The sequence below is a fragment of the Sinohyriopsis cumingii genome, chromosome 7 (genome assembly GCF_028554795.1).
Source record: "Sinohyriopsis cumingii isolate HCF-2022 chromosome 7, ASM2855479v2, whole genome shotgun sequence".
NCBI classification, from domain to species: Eukaryota; Metazoa; Mollusca; class Bivalvia; order Unionida; family Unionidae; genus Sinohyriopsis; species Sinohyriopsis cumingii.
In genome coordinates, this window is record NC_142967.1 from 3893056 (window position 1) to 3907924 (window position 14869).

At 35.3% G+C, this 14869-nt stretch overlaps 1 long non-coding RNA gene across 2 annotated transcripts; it reads left to right on the forward strand.

The window, feature by feature from the left end:
• The first annotated feature begins 2706 nt into the window (after window positions 1-2706).
• Window positions 2707-14663, forward strand: LOC149794661 (uncharacterized). Of its 2 annotated transcripts, XR_016422177.1 has the most exons (5): window positions 2707-3227; window positions 5957-6060; window positions 6795-7037; window positions 7487-7684; window positions 13893-14663. It is a non-coding gene; the product is annotated as an uncharacterized LOC149794661 (long non-coding RNA). The 2 variants fall into 2 exon arrangements; XR_016422178.1 differs by lacking the exon at window positions 6795-7037 and having other exon boundaries at window positions 2711-3227.
• Window positions 14664-14869: the final 206 nt, after the last annotated feature.

A 14869-nucleotide genomic window follows, 5' to 3' on the forward strand; every position in this document is an offset into this window, starting at 1 on the left:
GACGCTTTAACCACTTATGCCACAGGAAAGGTCGACACATACATACATACATACATACATACATACATGCATGCATACATACATACATACATACATACATACATACATACATGCGTAGGTACATATGTACGGACCGCTCCGGTGGCGGATGCTAGAGGTCGTGGGTTCTATCCCCGGCCGAGTAATGGTGGCGCTCTACAGTCTCGCATTTTGCATAGGGTTAGAATTGTAAAGAGAAAGAATTTCCCCAGCTTTCCTCACTGGTTATACTGTCTGTTTAGAAAAGGACCTTGTATATCTTAGGTATAATTCAAAGAACCTTTAATTCTCTTATTTTGGTGTATGATTGATGGGTGTAATATGGGTTATAGAGTATACATCTTCGCCTTACTCCAGACGTGCACCTTTCAAAAACATGCTAGCTCTACGTGGTCATTTTCACTTCCTGAACTTAAGAGGTAAATTGTATAAAAAAGAGTCGATAACGTTTTTTTTTATACATTTTATATATTTGGTAATTCATTCATTGCACTTTCAGAAGCTGGCATTGTCTAGTCTGGCAAAATTCATTTTCCCTATTTTAGTAGCTGCTATGGATAGTGTATTTTAGACTAATTCAGGCTGATATTTTTAGCACAAGGGAGCAGTCACTTTAGTTAGCAGTGTGCTTAAATCATGTACAGTTTCCAAAAGTACAATATCGAAAGAAATATCATCCACATTACATTAATGTAGCACAGAGGTATGCCAACATTCTCTCCATTGTGCATGTTTTAAATGCGAACAACTTCACCTTACATACGTCACTCTCTAAAGCACATAATAACTGGTGATCGCCCCCATAAAGAGAACATAGGTATTATTATTGTATGATTTAATTTTTATTTTATGGCTGAAACGTTTAAGTCGCAAGCATCTAAACAGTCCTTTTGAATATTTCTCCTGTATTTCCCCCCACAGAACAGTATTTATGGGTATAGTCTCTAACAAGTCCAGCCCCTCCCCCCATGATAAAAAGTGAGCTATTTTAAAAATGCACATTACTTTGTAAACATAGCAACCAATGCCATGCTGAATGACAGGATCATGAAACTAGACAGAATTATTTCTGAGATATCAACAATGAATTTTAGAGTTTGAAAAGAGATGTAACAGATCAGGTTCATAAAGGTCAAAGGGTAAAATATTTGCCTATTGTTTAATATGGAAGAAGCGAATTCGCTTTCTCATCATTTATTTTTTTATTTCATTGCAAATAAATGAAAAGGTAACATTTTCACTATATATTTATTTTACTTATTGCAACAGTTTTAAATTAAAGTTGACTCTATTCCTATATTCTAAGACTTCTAATTTCCCCATAATTAAGGCCACTACTCACACAAAAATGCCTCATGGCAAGTTATGTAAGCAACAGCAAAATGAGCATAATTAGCTTATTTTCATGCTTAACATCAATATGAATGTACAATTTTATTCAGAACATCATACATAATTACAGGAAAATTAAAAAATAATTGCATACATTTTTATATTTGCTTTAAGGTGGCGCTCTACAGTCTCGCATTTTGCATAGGGTTAGAATTTTAAGAAAAAGAATTTCCCCAGATTTCCTCACTGGTTATACCGGCTGTTTAAAAAAGGACCGTGTATATCTGAGGTATAATTCAAAGAACCTTTAATTTCCTTTATTTTCATGTATGATTGATGGGTGTAATATGGGTTATAGAGTATACAGCTTGGCTTTACTCCAGATGTGCATCTTTCAAAAACGTGCAAGCTTTACTTGGTCATTTTCACTTCCTGAATTTAAGAGGTAAATTGTATAAAAAAGAGCCGATAACTTTTTTTTATACATTTTATATATTTGATAATACATTCATTGCACTTTCAGAAGCTGGTATTGTCTAGTCTGGCAAAATTCATTTTCCCTATTTTAATAGCTGCTATGGATAGTGTACTTTATACTAATTCAGGCTGATGTTTTTAGCACAAGGGAGCAGTCACTTTAGTTAACAGTGTGCTTAAGTCATGTACAATTTCCAAAAGTACAATATCGAAAGAAATATAATCCACATTACATTAATGTAGCACAGAGGTATGCCAACATTCTCTCCATTGTGCATGTTTTAAATGCGAACAACTTCACCTTACATACGTCACTCTCTCAAAAGTGCATACTAATTGGTGAGCGCCCCCAATATCAAAGACTGATAAAAATGGTACTAACAGCTGCCTCGCTTGGCGCTCAGCATTAAAAGGTTTGTGTCAGAACTGGTAGACCTGGTGCCAGAATAATGTGACTGGGTGGGACACCATGCTACATGTCTGGAGCATGATGCCCCAGTGCTAGACATCACTATAAACTGCCACACTGTAGACATGGTAGCGATATGACTAAAAATTGTTTAAGCTACGTTAAAATTCCAAATCACACACACATACGTATGTACGTACGTACGTACATGCGTGCGAGCGTACATACATACATACATACATAGGTACGTACGTACGTGCGTGAGTGCGTGCGTGCATGCAAGCATACATACATTCATACATACACACACACATAAACATGCATACATAAATACATACATACATACATATATACATACATACATACATACATACATACGAACGTACGTACGTACGTACGTACGTATGTACGTACATGCATACATACATACATACATACATACATACATACAGACATACAGACAGACACATAGGACTTGTCGCTTAATGTAGCTTCTTCATACAGTATTTAGGGCATATTGTGTTTTATATCTGTTTTGCACGAATTATAATTTATGTTAAAGTGTGCAAACAGGAATGATGGCATATGGATCATTTTTTTAAAATTAGATTTGGCGCACCTTGCATATTTAGACAGAAAAAGTATTGCGTGTGTGTGTGTGTGTGTGTGTGTGTGTGAGAGAGAGAGAGAGAGAGAGAGAGAGAGACCAGGAGCTTCTTTTTTTATTTACAAGGCGTCCCGAGTAGCCGAGTGTTTTAAAGCGCACGCGTTTATGTATCATCAACTTATCACCTCTGTCTGCTTTGCTTCGAGTCTCATTCTCGACCGACCTTGGTATGTGAAAAAGTTTGCCAGAAGCTTTCCGGGATATTTCCAGGTCTTCCTCCACCAGATATACTATCCGCCATGTACACAAAACAGAGTTAAGCCCCAGCAAACAACTTGTTTACAAGTATTTCAAAACAGCAAGGTAAGTCTTCAGTGTTGGACGTTCACTTACAATAGGCACTGCTAGTCACAATAGTATGACTGCACTGGGAAACCTTCCACCAAGAATAGTTGGAGACAGTTTAATCACCATTTGAATAGATGCACATTTCAAGTTACTTTCATAAGATATTCTCCAGGTCTGTTTTTTGCCTATTTAACCTTGACAAGTCTATAGCTTGTTGTAATCGCAGTAAGATTTTTTGTTCATCTTTGTTCAATTGTAGGGCAGACTGTTTGCTCTATTCCTCAAGGACACATTGAACAACGTTTCATTTATGAAGAAATATTAACAAGTACAGTCCTGAAAAGTACCGTTTCTTATACTGAATATGGTCAACACAAGAATAGCCCTTTAAAAAAAAAAACGTTTCGTAAACTGAATTTGTTCAGTTCCATTATCTGTCATCCTTGCCACCATTGTCTTTCTTTCTTCTGTTGTGTCATTTGGCGCAGAAGAGTTATTCACCTCCATGTACTGTAGTGTTGATGTTTGACCAAATTAAAATATTTTCATTGTAATGTTATACATAACTGATTTGTATTGTTTATTAGGTTCTTTTATTCATTATATGATATGGTATAATTATAGTTTGGACTTGACCAAAATCAAGTGCATTTTCAACCTGACCTGAAACATTGATTTTGGTTTTGTAAACATTTTTATCTCAATATGATTCCAGAACCTAAGAAATTCTCTATGAAATGCTGCGTTTACCTTCTGTTTACCTTCTGTTTACTACATTTGACATTATAATTTTAGTAATAGGTCTTTAATAATATTTTCCAGGGTTTTCCCGGGTTCTTCCTCAACCATTAATACTGGCCTGCCATGTATAGCCTATCTTGTGCTGAAAAATGGCGTTAAACCCCACAACAACAACAACAACAACTTTAATAATAACTCAAATGAATTTTCCATTAAGTATTTTTTGGTATAGAAAATGTTAATAGTGACCTAAGGTCAAATAGAGGACTATATAATCTTGTTTTTCTTTAAATCATTAATTCGTGCTGTAAGGTCTGAGCTGAATCAGTAGTATTATTGTTGTGTCCAGTATTTCATTTGGGCTGTAATTTATTTATTCAAATTATTTCATTCAAGTAAGTTCTTCTCTGGAATTACAAAGCGCTCAGTAAAGAACATTCTTGGAAATAAACACCTGAATTTATAGTGAAATTCAAATAATGATATATTATTGGATTACATTATTGTGATTCAACAAAAGGACTGTTTGGCACATCACCAAGACACAGCCATAACAGGCACACTAACCCTTCCACCGCTGGGGGCCCCGAGTGGCCGAGTGGTCTAAAGCGCTCTCCGTTACGGGTCACTGCCATCTCACCTCTGTCTGCGTGGGTTCGAGTCTCGGATTCAGCCAATGTGGGTATGTGAGAAAGCTTGCCAGTAGCTTCTCGTGGGTCGGTGGTTCTTTCCGGGGATTTTCCCGGGTTCTTCCTCCACCATTAATACTGGCCACTATGTACAACCTATCGTGTGCTGAAAAATGGAGTTAAACCTTACAACAACAACAACAACAACCTTCCACCGCTGTATTATTTATTTTGGAATATCACTAACGTTTATTCAGAACTTTAATCATTAGGACATGTGTTAGAAATTCAAAGATTATTTGGGATTTGTTTTCTCAATACCATAAGTTCTATTTACAACTTTGACTTTTTATTCTAGGGAAATCAATTATTTGTTGAATTTTACAAAAACGTGTTGCTTTTCGCTCTTTTCTATTATTTAGTTTAAGACCATAGAGTCGTAATACTAAGATGGACAAATCACGATTATATCCAATTAACGATCTATCACAATGTGAACCTCTGAAACCATAACAATGATATAATGGATTTGAGAAAAATGCTTCTGTTTGTGCCCACATGAAACATCTAATTGTTTACATTCAGTTGTACATGTGCAGCGAGAACGATAACCATTAAAATGGTTCAGGATTCAAGGCTACAATTGAGTACAATTTACCCATACATAAGCTTGTTCCAAAATATTACGTTAATGTTTTCTGTAACTATTTTCAAACAGCGATCTTACGGTATTTAAGATACCCATCACAAATACATGGTTCCGTAGCTACATTGAAATACCAGGATGTGACCATTTATCAAGTCCAACTGACCGCGATGCTAAATTTCCAAGATTTAATATTTACCATGAATATGGGTAAGTTGTGCTCAATTGTAGCCTTGAATCCTGAACCATTTTAATGGCATCGCTCTCGCAGAGCTCCTATTGTTCTCTTCGACTGGTGGTGCGTGATGTTCGAATAGACAAAATCAAAACAACCGTGCTAGAGAGAATCAAGGTGTAACAAAATAGGAATTGCTTCTTTACCCCTACATTTTAAAACATGATCGACAAAATACCAAGATTTATGACCCATTTAAGAGATGGATTACTTGATTTTAAATCATCTGTACTGTATCTTCCATAAATATTTAAGCACAAAATTCATGTTCCAAAATCACTATTAATGCCACTGTACTAATACCACGATAGATACAACTGGCGTCAGAAAGTAATATTTAATTTGATCCAATAATCATATGGCACTGTCCAAAATGAAAGTTTGTCAGAGACAAATAGCCATAAACTGGATATTTATTTTGCATCTGCACGCCACCATCGCATATATGTTGCTCATATTGTTGATTTAACCTGCCGCAATAATTACTTTTCAGAAAGATTCACCAACGATACAGTAAATGAAAAGGATGTGCAACGTATAGGGCAAACAGGGATGCTAGAAGATATGATGTAATGTGTAATGACTGGCATATGCTATGTAAGCTGTAAGAGAGAGAGAGAGAGAGAGAGAGAGAGGGTGTGAGAGGCACGTTTGTATACTAATTGTGCAGGTGCGAGTAAGTGACCCTGCTGCATTTCAATCACAAATTAACGTAATTTCGTACTGTGGCAATATTGGACAACAACATATGCTATGGTAGCAAGATAGAAATCAATCATTTATAATACTAAAGGGTTCCCGATATCTGCTCTTTTTCATTTATTTTCAGGTGTCAAGTTTTATATCGCATTTAGTTGTAAACCCATTACATTACTTGCTGTTGCGATATGCAAGGAAACGAGATTATAAAGATTTCAGCAACAACAAAAGTCATTTCCCTAGAGAACATTTCAGCATTAAAGATAGTTTACGTTTACTTTACAGAGAGGTCATTACAATTTCAGACGTATTATGTTACGTCTGAAATTAGCACAAAATATGAAACTTATTTTCCATTCATAGCGACGTACACGTTGATGATAAAAATTATCACGTTTGCATGATTGGCTTTGACTCGCATTCTTTTTTAAAGTGGATTGTTGACATTTGAAAAATGTTGCAGCTATCAATTATACATTCGTTTCCTTTCAATGTTTACACTTGCCACAACGAGCGCATGGTTAAATGAAGCTTTATGAATAACGAGACTTGTTATCATTGTGCATTATGTACCAGCCAATGCAATTTGACACTAAATAATCAAGAAATGGTCTACGCTTTATTTATTTAAGGTAAACGTTGAATAAAGATTTATTGCAAATTATACTACGCACCCTCGACATCTCAGATATTTGCAATGTAAGAATTTCTGGGACTGAAAAAAGAACACGAAAACCAGGAGGAAACAGCTACAATTTGATGAGCAAACGCATTGCAGATGTTGAATCAGTGACCAAGCGGCAGGACAAAGATGAATAAAAGAAGACATCACTGTTGAAATATAAGGCTATCCTAAGCAAGGATTCCTGTGAATAGTAAACTTTACCGATATAATCATGCACCTTATATCCATATGTTAGAAAATTATGATCTTAGCTCTTTATTATATCAGAAATATATACCCTATCTGTTATTGCCACTTCCATACAATTTTATTAATAATTGTATCTATGGCTTTGAAGAGATCTTTTTTTGTGAAGTATATTTCATGCGTTATTCTTTGTCCTTTCCTAAATAACAATGTTGTGACATTGAGGGCAATACAATTTTTTTTACTGCTAAGTTTATATTAATCCCAATTAGAGATATGCTATTTTTTCTCCACTGACCTATGTAATCATCTGCATTGACATTCAAAAATTTAGATTTTATTTTAGGCAGATAATTTCATAATTTACCTAATCAATCACATAAACGTTTACAAAAATGTAGAATATAACGTTTGGTCTCGAAGTTCTGTAATTATCATGTTCTTCTCTCCTAGACTGTAAAGCATACTACCAAAGGTTTAAACCACAGGTGCTCGACGCGAGCTTGATGTTGAGGAGAAAAAGAAGAAGAAAAAAACACAATAATCCAATAATCTGAATGAACAAAAAATCAGAGGGACAAAATTACCTCAGATTACCCCATGACCCGTTCTGACACAGGACCATGTTTATCATGCTACATAAGAGAGAAGGTAAGTAACTTCCAAATACCTCGCTCCACCCATGACTCTCGATTTCCTTCTGCTATTTCCGTCTTTAAAGGTACACGACTATACTCTATGGCTTGTTTTACTCCTGAGATATTTGTTCTATTCTTCAAGCTGTTCATTGATTTTTCTGCGTTGCACCACACTGAAGTTACGAGCTCCGAAATGTGCGAATTTCACGAATTTTGCCAAACGGGACAACGTTGGGGTCAGGTGATAACCCCCTATTAAAATGTTAGACTTGTAGTGAGCTGAAAATGAAGCCTCTATGGACAAGTACACATATCCTATTGAGCTTCCCTTTATTTCGGTCAATGTGAGTTTACAAAAATGATGTTTCTTTGTTAAACAGAGGCGTCAGTCATATTTAATTAACACCGTGAAACAATACGTTTCGGGGATATCAGTGTTCGTGATTTTCTCGTAAATTAAATAAACGTCGATACATATTATCATGGATTTCGTAAAAGGTCTTATTTTTCTATAAGAAACGTAACTGGTGACTGAGACTTTAATTCTGTGGTTTGCAGCAGCCACGAAATCCACAACATTGGTACTTGTCCCCCACTGAAAAAAGAAAATTTACAGTAGCCCAAATGGAATCCGCAGAAATGGCACTTGTACCAGACAAAAAAATAGACATTTCACAGTAACCCAGATGGTAACGACTGTCAAATATCTGAATAATATTTTGCATATTTCAGACACAGTTGAAACACATGACGAAAATCTTAGACTTATGTCATATCTGAAAACGACCACAAATATGAAGATGGGACTTCAAGTTGTTTCTGTTAATATATAGATGTATACGTGCGCAATGTTGAACTCTTCAATCGGGCAAACAAAATCTCTACCATTAAATTATTGTTTATCAATAGAGACGGTATGACTGAATGCAGGTTTTAATTATCAGAGTTTTCTTCATTGTAAATTGTGTCTTATCAAGGGCAGTTTTGGAACAGATATCTCAAGCAATTGAAACCTAATTTACTTTAATTATATAGACCTTTCAATATATATGCTTCTAATAAAATATGGTTTCCAATAGTTCTTCTGAACGCCATATCTCGGACATAGACACCTTTCTTGCGTTTGTTTGCTTTAAACGATTATTTGTAGCTTAGGTCACTTTTTCAGTTTTACATGTATACATTATAGTCTACACTGTAAATAATTTGTTTAATATTTAATTTATGAAAGTTCGTCTATCTCGAAGTTAGGTATCACAATAATTATATATATATATATATATATATATATATATATATATATATATATATATATATATATATATATATATATATGTATATACACACACACACACACACACACACACACATATTGGCCAGATGAGTGGAGCACTACTCAGAGCTACACTCCCGAGAAACGTCATTCACCGTTACGGCCCTTGGCATCATACAGAAACTACGCACCATGGTGGAGTTCTACAAAGTGCCCACCTTAGAAGAGCTCAGCAAAGCCATCGACCCCTTCCAAAACGAAAAAGTACGAGGTAGCGACAGCATCCCACCTGAAGCTATCAAACGTGGGAAATCGACATTGCTTCAGGCGCTGCATGAGCTAATCTGCCTCTGTTGGGAAGAAGGAGCAGTCCCCCAAGACATGCGCGACACCAGCCGTGACTGTAACAACTACAGCGGGATCTCGCTCATGAGCATCGTTGGCAAAGTGAACGTCCGCATCATCCTCAACAGGCTGCAGATACTGGCGGTCCGTGTGTATCCGGATTATACATGCAACCATCTAATAACTACAAGCATACCGATCTACTATCGTTAACAAGTGTATGTCGTATCCTGCCAAAGTAGAGAGAGAGAGAGAGAGAGAGAGAGAGAGAGAGAGAGGTCAAACTAACATGACATAAATGACCAACATACACACGAACATACACGCATAATGGTATATGTGTGTGCAAAATCTGATGAAATGTGTGTGTGTGGGTGTGGGTGTGTGTGTATGTGTGTGTGTGTGCAGAATCTAGCGTACTACCTCGCACATGTGAACCTGATGGATATTTGTATGTATTTGTCTACCTAATCTAGCATACTACTTCGAATAGATGTATCAGACGGAATATGTGTCTGCACAATCCAGCATGCTACTTCAGTATATATGTATCAGACGAAATATCTGCATGTTCGTGTGTATAGAATCTAGCGCACTACTTCGAATATGTGGATATGATAGAATAGGTGTACTTGTGTGAGCAATCTAACGTACTACCTCGAACATGAGCGAGAGTGCAGAATCTAACGTACACCTTTGAGTATACGTATATGTCTGTAATTTCGAGCATGCGTGTATGCAGATTCATGCGTAATTTTTTTAACGTGCATATTTTATTTAGAACCTAATGTACTGCTTCGAACATGTGCGTGTGCAGAATCTACCATACTAATTTAGGTATGTGCGCGTGTGTGTTTTCAGAATGTTTAGTACTACTTCAAATATGTAGATGTGCGTGGAGAATCTAGTGAATTACTTCAATTAGCTGTATCGGACGGTGTGTGTGTGTATGTGTGTTGATGTTGTTGTTATAGTTTAACGCCATTTTTCAGCACAATATAGGCTATACATGGCGGCCAGTATTAATGGTGGAGGCAGAACCCGGAAAGAACCACCTACCCACGAGAAGCTACCGACAAGCTTTCTCACATATCCACACTGGCCGAGCCCGAGACTCGAACCCACGCAGACAGAGGTGAGATGGCAGTGATCCGTGACGGAGAGCGCTTTAGACCACTCGGACACTCGGGACCCACTGTTTGTGTGTTGAACTAATTACATTAAACCAAATTATTGGACTATATTGAGTTTCTTAATATCAATACTTGACACACTGCCACAAACCTACCTCATGGATAACATGGCATTTTCAGACGGAAAACCTATTTTTAAAGTTTTTACGGGATTTTAAGTTTTTCTTTGCAGTCTTGACTTTGACTAAATCCTGTCCAAACGGAAACATTAAATGGACGTACCTAAGCACATTTCATGCTAAGTTTATTCGTCTCGTAATCTCTAAATGGTTTTGGATTCTGCAACGCTATCTGTAATTTCTAGGGATTTTTATTTTATTTTTAACACGTCCTATTTTCATTTTTAATATCGTTGAGACAAAAAACAGACATTTTCCTTCTCTGCCTAATACATAATGCAAAAATGTCCTAATATTTAAAATATATTCCTTTTTATAATATGCATTTTCAAAGCAACATAAACACTGAATTAAATGCTAATACAAAATATATGCTACTTCTTTCTGTGTACACGTTCGAATGTTCAACCACAAATCCGTGAATTAAGTATGTTAGCAAGATCTTTCCAGATATATCAGAGAAAATAGACCGAGTATTTTCCTTTTCTTGGAAGCTTTGAGATTATTTTTATATATTGCCTTAATCTGTTAAAAAAGATCTTGTGTCGTTAAAGTTCACAAGTTCCGGTGCTTTTTAAAACCAATCATTTTTATTTAGGCATTATGGGATTGCGACCTACAAGCAAGATTTACTTACCTCCAAAATTAAAGAGCTTTGCAACTTGCAAAACTACGCACCTCCGAAAATGAAGATTTAACTACCGACGTGCTCCAGAAGCATCGACCAGACTTGGCCTCAGAGATGGTTGGCGTAGGCGTAAGATTCCGAATAGGATAATAAATCGCCAGATAGCAGAGTCGCGTATTTAGCGAATATGGCGCAGAGTGCCTTTGTCGAATTAATTTTCTTCAGAAAAATATTATCACACTTTACAATTTTGATAAAATTCTGACCGTTAACTGTGGTAGAAAAGATTCGGTCAGTCATACCAGAGGGACGGTTTAAAATTTATGTCACAATTAGCCATGATATCGCAACGTAATATCGTGTTGTCTAATTTGTCATTCTCATAAAGAACAGGGTAAGACTTTACCATTCTCATAAAGAATAGGGTAAGACTTTGCCATTTGAGAAATTCTGACCACTTGGCAGGAATAAAATGTTTCCCTGCAAGACCGAAGCGTTTTTTCAATGGCAGCGATATGTTAAGATAATATGACAAATAAAGTTTATACTTTCTTATATCCTGCGAAGATACTTTTCCACTGACGTCACGATGTCGTGCGAGTTTGAGATGATAATTGCGATAACTCCCAGTTAATTTTACTTTGAATTTTGACTACAGAGATAAGTTAACGATGACAGTGATGGTGTTGCCGGTCCAAGGATCAAGTCTTTACAGTTACTCTATGTTCAGTACCTTCTTACGTATCCTTTCAAAAAATGAGGAAAAGGAGCTGACGTTTCTGCAACAAAAAGGCGATAGAAATTAATTTGTTTTGACAGTGGCGTTTCTCAAGAAGTAAGAGTTTCACCTGGTGAACAGTTTGTTGCATTAAGTCATAGTCTCTATTTAGCCTTATAGAACGAGATACTATAGTCTAGCTAATTCAATATATTGTAATGAAATGTCGTCATCATCAGGATTGTTAATTTTTTTTTTTTGTTCATTTCGGGGTGGAGTTGGGGTTGATTAGGGCTTTTCTTTTCTTCGTTTGTTATAGTATCAATGTTCATCGAACTCAGACTGTTCGTTCAAGACTAAGCAATGCATTCTGGGAATTTGGCAAACGTCAATATCAAAATTAGAAAAGTTTCTCTCTAGAATATAAAGTACAACATTTTCAGACGCAGTATAAAGCATGCTTTGTAGAGGCATCGATCAGGTAAGTTAACTTTACACAATGCTGGCAATCATTATCAATGGATATGCAAACCGATGACAGTCTCAAAGAAAACCTATTGTAGGTGATATATTGAGTAGTTACCACTTTAGCGAATCATTCTTTATAATATCTGCCATTTCCGAGAAATAAAGCAACTTCAGCTTTTTACCTGGTTGGGAGGAAATTGCATGCAATTATGCAGGTTCTGAACCTATTTTTGCCTTATACGCAAAGGACCTTCTACTTTGGTTACTGTGGAACAGATGAGTTGAAAAATCACTTTTGCATGTATCGTTATTTTCTGTCATTATGAAGATGTATTAGGGAAAGAGAATATATTTTTGTTCACTACTCGGAATATTCCTAGCTTCTGTGCGACTAGATAATCTCAAAATATTGCATATTTTTAGAAATAAAGAAACCTTTAAATATTTGATTAACCAGTCTGAAGACTTGTCTTCCTTAATTAATTAATAATTTAGATTCATACCAACAATAACAACATTTATTATTAGTGTCACCACCATCACCATCATCATCATCATCATCATCATCAACATCCTTGTCATTTATGTTTACTAAAGGAAATATATAACCATTGATTTTAAAAATTGATACATTTGTTAAACATTAGAATGCTATAACTGGATATTGTATCTGCTATTTTTACCTAACATTGTACGTGTACACAGCAAGAATGTTGTTGATAAGTGTTAGGACATATAAATATTCTTCGTTGTGTCTGACAGTGATGTTTGTGTGTGTATGTGTGTGTGTGTGTATGCGTGCGCGCGTGTGTGTGTGTCTGTGTGTGTGAGAGAGAGAGAGAGAGAGAGAGAGAGAGAGAAAGAGAGAAAGAGAGAGAGAGAGAGTTTTGTATTTATATCCAATAATAATCTGTCTCAACTTGGAATCAGGACATTTAAACATTATGTATAACACCCAAAACACAGTGCCAGGTGGTAAAGGGAATCTGTATTGGAATGTTGTCGATAACAGAAAATAATTATATCACATTTGGATAGTCCTAAATTAAACTTATATATCAATAAATGGAACCAGGGTCTTGTCAGATTTATGATTTAGTTCAATACGTTATCACGAGTCATTATTCCAATAATCGGTAGGCTACGTATTAATTATAATAAATATGGTGAAAAGATTTTCAGTCAAGATACACACGAGATGGAAGGAAGAGAATCACTGCCACGTGAAATTCAATACAAACACATAAAAACGGCCACATTGACCTATCTACTCCTTCAATCCTGCACAAGCATTGTTACATAGTATTGTATGTATATATATATATATATATATATATATATATATATATATATATATATATATATATATATATATATATATATAATGTGCTGAATGTTAGTGTGTGATTGACGGTAATGCCATCCTGATTTGTGTAATGATTCTAATAAGTAAACAAGATGTTTATTTGCATTTCAGCTCAAGACTCGGGGCTTTCCCTAGGATATTATATCATGTTACAGGTCAAGTGAAATTAGTACATATATTATTTGATAAACAATTACTCATGCAAGTTTTATGATCAGTCTGTGGAGCCACTTATAGTTGTATTCAGATATAATTGGGGATGAATTATTTATTTAAATTATTCATTTGAATTACAAAGTGCTCATTCAAGTTTAGGACTAAACATTACTTTGGTATTATTGAAGACACATTCCAAGACATTTTGGATTATATGATTATGATACATCAAGACACTCAAGACTTGGAATTCATTCGGAATATTCTATACTTTTTGACTTTTGAGATTTTAAGATTATTTAGGATTTAATTCACAATACTGTAAATGTCTTTTGAATTTTCATTTTGTATTCTAGTGAAATACATTTTTTTGCTGATTTTGCAAAGCTTGGTTTTGTTTTATCTGTCACATACTTTATGATCATACAGTCGTAACAGTAGGAATATGAATAGTTATTATGATTTTATATGTCGTCATAAAGTATGTTCTGTGACGTCATACAGCTGAAAACCTATACAAACGACGAACATCTTATAAACCAGTTAAAGTCTATAATGGACCCCTATTAAAATGTTAGACATGTAGTGAGCTGAATATAAGCCTTTATGAACCAGTACACGTATCCTACTGAGCTCCCCTTTATTTAGGTCAATATGAGGTTTTCTTGTTCGTAAAGTTATACAATTGTATTGTAGCTAAACAGTATTTTGTGTTCACTATAATGATGAAAAAGAATAGCAAATTCATATATTTATAAAATGAAAAGGTGTTGCTAAACGGTTTTATTTGTGTGCGATCTATATATGATTTTGATATTCAATAGATGTAGAACAACTGAAACGAACAATCCTTTAGCAACGATTTGTTTGATGTTGCCTGACAGGATGCATCATTTAATAAACTCCTCACAGAATTGTTGACATTGTGAAAT